This window comes from Staurois parvus, unplaced genomic scaffold (assembly GCF_062004578.1).
Source record: "Staurois parvus isolate SC_StPar_1 unplaced genomic scaffold, SC_StPar_1.0 ptg000132l, whole genome shotgun sequence".
In the NCBI taxonomy this organism is placed as follows: domain Eukaryota; kingdom Metazoa; phylum Chordata; class Amphibia; order Anura; family Ranidae; genus Staurois; species Staurois parvus.
In genome coordinates this window covers 1897350-1909641 of record NW_028317928.1, presented here as the reverse complement: position 1 = coordinate 1909641, position 12292 = coordinate 1897350, and the positions used below count along the sequence as shown (strand labels likewise).

General features: G+C 42.5%; 1 protein-coding gene across 1 annotated transcript in view; it reads left to right on the top strand.

Annotated features, from left to right (window-relative positions):
- Positions 1-12292, top strand: part of LOC149466135 (uncharacterized) — a 42969-nt gene that overhangs the window by 11329 nt on the left and 19348 nt on the right. The gene's annotated exons all lie outside the window — the stretch shown is intronic.

Sequence of the window (12292 nt, the reverse complement as noted above, 5' to 3'; positions counted from 1 at the left end):
CAAAAGGCACTAAAAAAATATGTTGGTGGATTACCCCATATACTAAATGGAATTGAAACATAACCGGGTACTTTAAAGCGGAATTCCACCCAAAAGAGGAAGTTCCACTTTAAGGACTAATATAAAGTGAATTGGTGCAGCACTACCCCAACACTGCACTACTCCCTCACTGTCTTTTCCCAAAAATAGATGAAATAAACTAATAAATGATGTACAATAATAATGTAAAATAGAATAGAATGCACATAAAAACAGTTTGAATCATCCAAAATGACTCATACAAAACTTAAAAGTGACTAATGAATGCCACCAGTGCAGTTCAGTGAATATAACAAGCCATTCTTTCACAGTTCATAAAGTGAGCTGATCCGCTAAGTGATCCTTAGTGGAACAAAAATTGAATAGATAATGTGTAGTTAAAGAAACGCCAGTGAAAGAAAAAGTCCTGATGGGACTTCAATATTTATGAACCATAATAAACATAAAAGGTAAATCCCTAAATGTGGGATCAATACTCACACTAAAAGTAATGGTGACCACAAAGGCTGTAAATTAGCCAAAATTAGTGTAAACTAGTGAATCTCTGAATATGGGATCAAATATATCACATAATTGTGACAAGTGCAGTGATAATAATAATCAACATAAAAAGTGAATCCCTGAATGTGGGATCAATAAATACATTAATAATATTGGGGCAGCACAGTGGCTAAATGGTTAGCACTTCCGCCTGGCAGCACTAGGGTCATTGGTTCAAATCTCAGCCACGGCACCGCCTGCCTGGAGTTAGCATGTTCTCCCTGTGCCTGCGTGGGTTTCCTCCAGGTACTCCGGTTTCCTCCCACCCTCCAAAGACATGCTGGTAGGTGAATTGGATCCTGTCTAAATTGGCCCTAGTATGTGTATGTATGAATGTGAGTTAGGGACCTTAGATTGTACGCCCCTTAAGGGTTAGAGACTGATGTGAATGTACAATATATGTATGTAAAGGGCTGCGTAAATTGATGGCGCTATATAAGTACCTGTAATAAATAAATAAAATATTAATAGTAACCATAAATTAGCCAAAAAATAGTAAAAAATATCCGTGAATCCCTGAATGTGGAATTAAATATATTACTCTAAAGTGACAAGTGCAGTGATTACAAGAGCAAACAAAAATTAAATAAATAAAATTAATAAATAAATAAAATAAAACATAAATATGTGGTATCACATATTAAGGACTCATCCCCCACTCCCTGTTAAGAATTGGCATCTTTGGGGAGTTAGGGGGGGAGTAGCAGGTACCCGATTTTGACAGGTACCCGCCCCCCAACTTCTATTCCGACCACCTAGGTGGTCAGAAGCGAAGGTTGTCCTCCCCTCTTCCCCCTGCCTGCAGTCTTCTGGGACACGTGACAGGTCCCAGAAGACTGCGGGAACTTTCACAATGCGCAGAGCTGCTCGCACATGCGCAGTGGGCACCTGGCTGTGAAGCCGCAAGCTGACACAGCCGGGTGCCCACAGTTAAGATGCCGGCGCCAGGGACAGAGGATGGCCAGTGAACAAGGCCAAGGTAAACACACCGCTGGAACGTGGAACAGGTGAAAAGTCAGCAGCTACAGTTTTTGTAACTGCTGAGTTTTATTTTTTTTTTTTACGGGAGACTGAATTTCCGCTCTAAATTGCAACTAGAGCAAGGAAGAGCTAATACCTTTTGTTAGGTTTTTATTGTTTGCATAGAGGATGAAAGCACCAAGCTTTAGGAATAAACCTTGATATTACATTTTATTTTAACACACGGTCTAACAAAAGTTAACAACCAACATCCACAACTTTTTTTGTGGAAATATGCCACTCTGCTTGGATTATGCTAATAGAATTAGTGATAATAAGAATATTAATAGTTATAATATTATTAATAATAGTTATAATTCGTACAGTGTTCAAAGAAGCAGAGGTCTTATTTATTTAAAAAGAGAGTAAAAAACTGATACATAATGAAATGCAAAAGCGTATTTCAAAGTAAGGTCCTTCTTCGAAGATCTGTATCGTGGCCAGCGCCAAGAATAAGAGAGAAAGAAAATGGCCTGATTCAGGATTTTATAACACACGTGCACACCAAACACATCCAGTATCTACACTAATTGCTCGCTCCTTGAGAGTCCTTTGTTCAGGACACAATTTAAGTTGAATTATGCTGCAATCATCAGTCTCCTCCAGCAGGTGGCATCATCACACTGCGGGCAAAATTCATTTACCTCCTAGGACAAAATTAGGGCACAGCTTGCCATTTGATCACTCAATGATGGACAGCTCAGCCAAGTTTTCCTATCTTCACCTTCACAGGAGATCTAACTTTTTTTTCCCTCTAAAAATATATCCCCATAAACCACTGCAGAATGCTATGCGAGAACATCTTTCCAGGAGATGAGTCCTTTATTCCTGCTATAAGCCCCTACTGTGTAATCTTGTTTCTCAATTTCAAAGTTTCAGGCCCTGTTCAAACCGGTGCACTATAGTGTACTCCCATTCAAGGGCCATGTTTGCCCTGCAGGAACCCCATTCATGTCAATTGGGACACAGCAGCTGCATAAACACAGTTGATGCTCCCAATTTGGCATCTGTGCAGGTGCACTATAGCATGCCCGTATGAATGAAGCCTTATTCAGTCGTGTCCACAGATGTCTTATTGATATCCAAAATAGACAAAAAAGAAAACGTTGAGCAGTCCATTATCAGGCCTACAATATATAGGTTTTATATAGCAGTTGTTTTAGTTACACAAATATATATATATATACACACACAGATATATATACACAGATATATATATATATGTATGTATTCTATATCTGTAACTAGAGTATAGTATGTTGGTCTATAAAGTGTCACATCCCTTACATCATAGTCCCAACATCTAAAGAAAAAAGTGGTGGGATTTTTAAGGCACAACTTATCAGAACATTTGTTGTATATAACAAAAGAAATGTTTTTTACTACAGTGGAACAAACATTTCAATTCTGAACTTACAATCAATAAAAACAATTCCACATGTCATCATTTGTTGATTATTAAAAAATATAGCATATACAACTTAAGGGTGCAATTAACCTAACTGAACGTGAACAAAAATGAGCTGGATGGTTGAGTTGCAAGAGAGAAGCCTTCACAAAAAAGCCCGCTTACAATATGACCGACAACACCTTGACATACCTCACTGGGCTTTTATGTGGCATTGGTGCAGTAAAGGCTTCTTTCTGGAAACTCGACCAAGCAACTTGATTTCTCCTGAGGTGAACTGTGGGGTTTTTCTTTGTATCCCAAACTATTCTTCTGGCAGTTGTGGCTGCAAACTTACTTGGTCTACCTGACCTTGGTTTGGTATCAAGAGATCCCGAATTTTCCACTTTCTAAAAAGTGATTGAACAGTACTGACTGGCATATTCAAGGCTTTGGATATCTTTTTATATCCTTTTCCATCTTTATAAAGTTACATTACCTTGTTATGCAGGTCTTTTGACAGTTCTTTTCTGCTCCCCATGGCTCAGTATCTAGCCTGCTCAGTGCATCCACACGAGTGCTAACAAACTCATTGACTATTTATACACAAACACTAATTGCAATTTAGAAAGCCACAGATGTGGGAAATGGACCTTTATTGCCATTTTAACCTGTGTGTGTCAGCTTGTGTGTCTGTCCCAAGGCCAAACATTCCAGGGGAGAGAAACTTTTGATCCGGGCCATTTGGATGATTTCTGTTATCATTATGGTTTAAAAAGGATCCAAACAACTATGTGATAGAAATGGCTTCATATGATCACTATCCCTAAAGAAAAGACAGTTTTTTGGCATGATCAGTCATATTTTCAATACACATTTTCAATACAAATGCCAAAATGTCACTATTTGTGCCAGGGGAGGTAAACTTTTGAGCAGAACTGTAGATCTGTAATTAATATGTTTGTGTTACTAAAAACAACTGCTGTATAAAACCTGTTTCAAGTATTGTAACCCTCATGAAGGGAGATGTGTACATGACTCCTGAATTGCACTGGCTGCCAGCACTGGATACATTTTTATTGTAGCAAATAAAAATGTATATCTAGACAGCTCCCTTATGGCTCGTACACACGGTAAGAAAATCACACAAAAATTTCCTTATGAGTAACAATCGGCCAATTACCTGATCATTAGTATAGTATTTTCCACAGCTGATTCTGACTTTTTGGATGACAAAAACAGAGGGTGCAAGCTACTCAGCTTCCAGTTTTTGTTTAATGTGTGCGGTAATCGCATGGAAATAATTGAATAGAAAAAAATGCGCATGTTCAGAAGCAAAGAACAACTCTACACATCCTCTTCTGCTAGGCTAGTACGTAGCTACGTTTGCCTTTGTCGGCCAAAAAATTTCTTACAAGTCATTACCATTCCGACTACATCATGATATACACTTTCATGTAAAATTGGATGATCGGTCGTCCAATTTCCTTAGAGTGCGTACTAGGCTTAAGGCTCCTTGCTCTCTGTTAAATTAGATTTTTCTTGGTATCTCTTAGATTTGCATAAATACCTTTTTACAGTAAAAATAGCTAAAATGGAAAAGTCCTTCCATTGTTGCTTAACCTTCCTAGCGGTAATCCCGAGTGTGGCTCGGGGTTAATTTACAGTACCAAAAGCAGTAACCCTGAGCCGCACTCAGGATTACTCCATAGTGCTTTGCCTGCTTTCCCCCCGATCCCTACCTTGTCCTACGATCCAGCGATGTCCTCCAGCTGTGTCCTCCAGCCGATGCCGGCATCCGTCTTCCGGGTTCCATTCCCTGCGAACGTCGGTACACACGGGGGCGGAACCGTCAGGAAATTCAAAAAAGTAAAAATATGACATACACACAATACATTGTAATCTGTTAGAATTACATTACTGTATCAAACCATTTCACCTGAATTTTGTCCCTGGTGCTTTGTCCTGTGCCCTGCTTGCACTTTTACCGTTCTTTCTGCCAGGAAACTTGAGAACAACCATGGCATCCAAAAAGCGGCCCTTTAGGTCAAAAGCGGTTTTAGACCAGCTAGAGAACAGCGATAGTGAATTAGAATAACTTGCAGAATTGAGTGATAATAATTCGTGGGGAAATCCGTTATCAGACACTGATATTATTGAATTAAATGTATTATTATTATATTATTATTATTTTTTATAATTATTTATTATATTATATTTTATAATTTTGTGTGTTTACCATACCCGGGATGTTTACTAGACTCTTGTTTGGACAGATTTAAGTGAGTTATTCCTAAGAATTACAGGCCTACAATATAAAACAACAAATTTCCATGCAAAACAATGTACCGCTTTGACATTCAAAAATATTGATTAGTTAGACCGCCAGGAAGGTTAAAAATCAAAAATATATTTAATAACAAAATAGCGAATAGGATACATAGGTTAACACGGAATATAAAATAATGTAAAAAAAGTTATGTTGTTGAGATAAAGTTTCTTTGTGTCCATATGTGTTTGAGTCATTGTGTGCAAGAGCTTCCGCCAAACATGAGCAGCTATATGCCCCCTACTTCTCATGGAAGGGCTGGCTTCAATTATGTCTGACCACAGTAGTACCACGTGCCACGGTTTCAACTTACAGAAAAATGTACGTGTAAAGATAGCCCTCCCCCATCCAAGCACAAAGAAGCCTTTCCATTCGTAATATGTAACATAATTCTTTGGAATGTCTGGCAGAGGCTGGGGGATGGGAATGCCACATGTATAGTTAGAGTTATCCATAGTACGCTAGACGTTTACCCATCATCTGAGTTCCATAATAATATTGTGTATGTTTATATGTATACATAATGTAGTCTTCTTTTCCTATACCAATGCCCTAATCAAGAAATATTACAGTAAAAAGATTCTATTCTTACCGTCTATACTTTATAAACTCTTTAAGTCTCAATAGGAAACAACCTCTTCACTCTGACTTGGGAATGGGAGGGGTTGAAGGAGCCCATGCCTAATGAATACCATCTGTAAAGCCTTTGGAGATATTCACATAGACTTCCAGAAAGTCTGCTTTTTTCCATTTCCCAATCTTGCACAAATATAAATATAACAATTCAGTTAATTCTAAGGTCCATCCAGTCATACATACAGTACTGTACAAAAGTTTTAGGCAGGTGTGAAGAAATGCTGTAAAATAAGAATGCTTGAAAAAATATATCATGTAATTCTTTATTTTTTTCCATTTACAAAATGCAAAGTCAGCAAACAGAAGAAAAATCTAAATCAAATCAATATTTGGTGTCATCACCCTTTGCCTTCAGAAAAGCCTACAATTTTCTAGGTACACTTGCACACAGTTTTCCAAGGAATTCGGCAGGTAGGTTGTTTCCAAACATCTTGGAGAACTTGTAAGCAGGTTGAAAATATGTCAGTTAGGTGCTGCTCCAGACTAGAGGGTAGGAGGTAATGTTTTCCCGGTTCTTAGGATTTATGGTAGTTTTTTTTTGGGTGTGACCCACTGGTTTTATGATATAAAAGAGGGAATGTGGTCTGGAGCAGAGAGCCGTGTCCCCCAAGAGGCCTAGGGCCCAGAGCCTGTAAGGGAGAGAATTGCAGAACTGCACACGCGAGGAGTGATGGAATGTTGCCTACTGAAAAGTACTGCTGTTATGTAGAAGGTCGTCCGAATCTGGAGCTCGTCCACAAAGACTCCGGCACTGGGAAATGTCTCTTTTGGCTGATCATATAAGGAGGTATGCTAGGGCAGCGCATAGCCTGAGTTAGTGTTAGGGACATAGGAAGAAATCATATTCTTGCATGTTGGACTTTGTAATGTTTTTGGCATTTTTACAAGTAAAGTTTTTGAAACCTTGTTCCTGCCTGGTCTGAAATTATTAAAATGGGTGTAATGCCAGTAACCGGCACCATTCCATAGTCAGGTTACTAAGATACTTTGGAGTACGAAGATATCAGTACAAGAGTAATACAGTGTGAAGGCACAAGGGTTACCTAGGGTAACGGAAGTTACAAGCAGCCTTTCAAAAAGCATGCACCTGAGATAGGTGGGACAGCCTTTTGAAAGAGAGAGTTGTTGTTGACATTCTCTCCAAAAGCGGTCCATCTCCTATAGCAATTAGAGCAGACTCGTGTTGCAGAAGTCCCCAGCCTGTGCCCAGGTACAGAAAAGTTAAGTGAAGTGCACATATGGAGTCCGCGTTGTGTGCACTGCGGGGCCCCATACTGTTACTAGGAGTGAGGTAGAGGTGATACGCTGGATGGATGTGGACAAGGCTCTCCTTAGGTCCCTCCTAAATGCAAGTTATGGAGAAAGTGTACATTGTTACGGGGACCTGAGATTTAACTGCAGAACAGTTACGGTGCAAGTGTACATGGTATAAGTTCATCTCTAACAGTGGAGGCCCGACTTAAGGTCGAGTATTACCCCATGGTGGCCTCAGCCTTGTCCCAGGACATTGATGAAAATGGTGCAGAAGTAAAGGTACCCCAATGTATTGTACAGTGATCCTGCTATAGGTGTTTAGCGTACCCCAGATGAACCCACCCCAGGGGTATTCCTGTCATGTGACCCAAACTTGACACCCAACGATTTAATGGGACGACATAGAGGGCGGGACCACCACTCATGCATTGTACCCCAAGACCATGACTACAAACTCTTCTGTGGATGTAGGCTACCTCAAATCCTTCTGTCTCTTCATGTAATCCCAGACAGACTCAATAATGTTGAGATCAGGGCTCTGTGGAGCTACCAGAACTCCTTGTTCTTTATGCTGAAGATGACATGACATTGGCTGTATATTTGGGCTGGTTGTCCTGCTGCAGAATAAATTTGGGGCCAATGACACGTCTCTCTGATGGTATAGCATGATGGATGGAAGAATTGATGATGTTTTGAAGGCAAAGGTCATACCAAATATTGATTTGGATTCCTTTTCTGTTCATTTTGTTTCCATTTTGTTAGTTGATAAAAATAAACTTTCTTTATCGTACATCACGGGACACAGAGCAGGCTATTCATGAGTATGTGGGTTATAGGCCACTTATAGGTGAATGGACACTGGCCAACCAATCAGAGAGGAGGTCCTCCCCTATATAACCCCTCCTTTACAGGAAGTACTTCAGTTTTTTTCGTCAGTGTCTGTAAGGTGGATGGTCACTGAAAGTGTTGCTGTCCTCTTGGAGCATACCTGAAAGTCCAGAACGGTTCCATTAGAGAATCAGGGACTTTAATTGGATCCATTCAGAAAGCTGTGAGCCAAGATGGATGGTACCTGAGCTTCGCTGGATAAGGAGAAGAATACTCATGCGCAGTAGCGGCCAGAAACGAAGTCGGACATATTTGTTTATCTGGAGGACAGGACACATGTGGCCTGCTGCTGCTCGGGAATCTCCTGTGGCCGGGACACAAAGCTGGCTATTCTGTAGGGGCACATGAGTACTCCCCAGTCAGTCAGGAGCCGCTCTTTGTGGCTCATAAGGCAGCATTTGCATTGAGTGTTTTTACTTCAGTACACTACTGTACTTGCATTGCTGTATCATTGAGATCTGTGTTACTAGTGGAGGTGCACAGGTTTGCACTATCGGACATAATGTCCTCCAGAAAGCGGAGTGGAGGAGGTACAACAGGAAAGAGCACTAATGTACCACCGCCAGGTCCTCAGGAACTTAGCCGAAGGTCCACTGTGAAATCCTCTCCTGATAGGCCAGAAGTGACTGGGCAGTCTAAGCTGCTGCGTCTATCTGGCATTGTTGCTACTACTGGGGCTTCTGCCTCAGCATATGTAACCAAGGATGATCTTGCTTCAGTTTTAGTGGGTTTAGAAGATAAGATCGCTGGGATGATTGCATCAGTTTCTCAGGGGACTAAGATGCAAGATAGATCCCTGTCGCTAGAACCACCAATCCTGGAGCAGAAATGGCTGGAGCCTGAGGATGGGGAAGAGCTGGAGGAAGGTCAGGCAGTAGAATTTCTGTCTTAGGAGTCACAACCTGAGGAGAAGCAGGCAGTCTCTGCCTCCCAGTCTCAGAGATTTTTAGTCTAGGACCTCACTGATGTGGTACGGTCTGGATTCTGGCTACTTCCAATAGAAACCTCCAATAGAAACCTCTGAGGTTACATATTCTCCTCTGGGCTCTTTGAAGCTTTCACAGAGTACTCAGGCCTTTCCGGTGCATCCTCTTGTGCTGCAAATTATGTATTCCAACTGGGATCACCCAGACAGGGTTTTTGATCCTCCAAAGAGGTTTTCTTTCTTATACCCCATGGAACAAAAGTTTGTTAAGAAATGGGGGTTGCCTGTAGTGGATGCAGCTGTTTCATCCCTGAATAAATCTGTCGTCTAAGGCAGATCCAAAGTCCGCCTCCTTATGAAGGGGCACCCCCACTTGTTCAGGTGGGGGGAAGGCTTTTGAATTTTGTGGCAGGCTCTAATCCAAGGCAAATGGGTCATTTCCACGATTGTTTGGGGGTACAGACTAGAATTTCGGGTATTTCCCTCTTCCCTGTTTCTAAGATCAAATATACCAATAAATCCAAAGAGAAGAGCTTTATTTCAGGCACTCAATTGCCTATTGTCATGGAGGTTCCAGCAAACTAAAGATTTCAGGGGTTTTAATCAAACCTGTTTATGTAAGGCCAATTTTGGATCTCAAGGGGCTAAATCAGTTACTAAATGTCTGATCCTTTCGTATGGAATCGGTTCGGTCAGTAGTGGCCTCCCTGCATGAGGGAGATTTTTTAGCTTCCATAGACATCAAGGATTCATACCTATATGTACCGATATTCATTCCTCACCGAAGATTTCTGCAGTTTACTTTAAGGGCTCAGCATTTCCAGTTCATAGCACTACCGTTTGAGCTGGCCACAGCTTCCGGAGTTTTCACAAAAATTCTTGCTCTGGTGTTGGGGCTACTCAGAACTTGGGGAGTATCGGTCACAGGTTATCTAGACGATCTCTTGCTCTGAAATTGGTTGGTGCCAGATCTGAGGCAGGATGTGGTCCTTATGATGCAGATCCTGGAACAACTGGGTTGGGTACTCAACCCCAAGAAGTCTGCCTTGGAACCAGTGCAGAGCCTGCAGTATTTGGGGATGGTCCTAGACACAGTTCAGGCAAATGTATTTCTGCCTCCAGGGAAACATTGCACCTTGAGGAACAAGGTTGGCAATTTGAAGGCCAAGAGGTATCCTTCAATTTGCCTCTGTATGAGGTTGCTGGGGAAGATGATGTCCTCGTTCGAGGCTATTCCCTATGCCCAGTTCCACTCCAGACCACTGCAAAGGTTCATTCTGTCTGAACAAAAAGATTCCGAACCTGGATTACTGTATGTCTCCAGAGGTTCGGCAGAGCCTGAATTGGTGGTTGATAACTCACAATTTGGAGAAGGAAGATCCGTTTGGCCAGTGGTGTGGAAGTTGGTAACCACCGATGCCAAACTTTCAGGTTGGGGGGCCGTTCTGGAGCAGGCCACAGTTCTGGGAACATGGCTTCCACGAGAAAGGGTTCTTCCCATCAATGTCCGGGAACTTCGAGCAGTGAGGCTGGCTCTGAGGTATTGGAAATCCAGGCTTCAGGGTTGGCCTGTAAGGATTCAGCCCGACATTGCCACAGCAGTGGCATACATCAACCACCAGGCGGTACCAGGAGTCGAGGTGCTCAGAAGGATGTGAACTTCATTCTGACCTGGGCACAGAGATATGTTCCAAGTCTGTAAGCAGTGTTCATTCCAGGTGTGGAAAATTATATCAGTCGCAGGCAGTTGATTCCAGGGGAATGGACTTTGCATCCCAATGTTCCCAAGGAAAATTGCCAGCGATGCGGTTGCCCGGATGCCAGATTTATTGGCATCCAGGTTCAACAACAAGGTTAGTCTTTTTTGTGTCCAGGGTAAGGGACCCTCGCGCGGCAGGAGTAGATGCTTTAGTGATTCCTTGGAACCAGTTTTCACAGATTAATGCGTTTCCTCCGATCCAGCTGCTGCTGCGTTTCTTACACAGGATTCGGAAGGAGGCTGTTCCAGTGACACTGATTGCTCCGGCCTGGCCCAGGAGGGCCTGGTATGCGAACATAGTGAAGATGGCAGTAGATGGGCCGTGGTCCCTGTTGTATCAGCCAGACCTGTTGTCTCAAGGTCCTATATTGCACCCAGTTTCACGTTCTCTAAATTTGACGGCATGGCTATTGAAACCCAGATCTGGAAGGATAGGGGAGTGTCAGATTCTGTAATCCCCATCATGTTGGGTGCTAGAAAGGATGTTTCTAGGAACATTTATTACAGAAACTGGAAGGCTTACATTGCCTGGTGTGAGGTTCACAAATGGCACCCACGAAAGTATGTGATTGTCAGGATTCTATCATTTCTTCAAACAGGGTTGCAGAAGTATTTGGCTGTTCGTACCATTAAGGGCCAGGTTTCAGCATTAGCTATTTTTCTCCAAGAGACCCATTGCATCTCACTCTTTGTTCTGCACTTTTTTACAAGGAGTGACCTTCTCCTGTCAGGTTGCATTTCTGTCCTTGGGACCTGAACTTGGTTTTGGAAGTTTTGCAAAAGCCACCATTTGAACCTTTGGAAGAGATTCCACTGGTCCTGTTGACTCGTAAGGTGTTGTTTCTAGTGGCAATCACTTCTGCGAGAAGGGTGTCGGAGCTGACAGCTCTATCTTGCAGAGAACCATTTCTGGTTTTGCATCAGGATAAAGTGGTGTTGCAACCTCATCCGTGCTTTTTACCAAAGGTGCTTTCTAGCTTGTATCTCAATCAGGAAATAGTTCTGCCTTCATTCTTTCCTAGACCTCAGTGTCAAGGTCCTACCTTTTCCCAGAGGTTATGTTACTCCATGTGCTGGCATCCATCTTGGATTTCTGCTGAGCATGGTGGGAAGCTTTTATGCCTTCAGGTCTCTGAGGTCCATCCCCCAGAGGGGTGTGGCTGAGTACATATAAGCCTGTGATCCGCACATGCTCTTTGCACTTGTGTCTTGTGTCTTTGTCTTGCTACAGCTCTGTGTATATGCTCGTGACTCTTCTGGTATTCTGGCTCGGCTTGTGACTAAGACCATTCTCTGTGTTTTCCTTCGATCTGACCTTCCGTTGCTGAACCCGGCCCGTGACCTGTGATTCTCTGTCTACTGTTCTGTACTGTTTTGTCCTGTTGTTGTCGACTCGGCTTGCCTGACTACGCTATTGTCATTCTCACCAGCTACACCCCATTGGCGGCGGCCATTACCGCAGCCGGGGTGTCTCGGGGGCCGCGACCTGGTTCCTGGCTGCGTCAAGTCCATCCC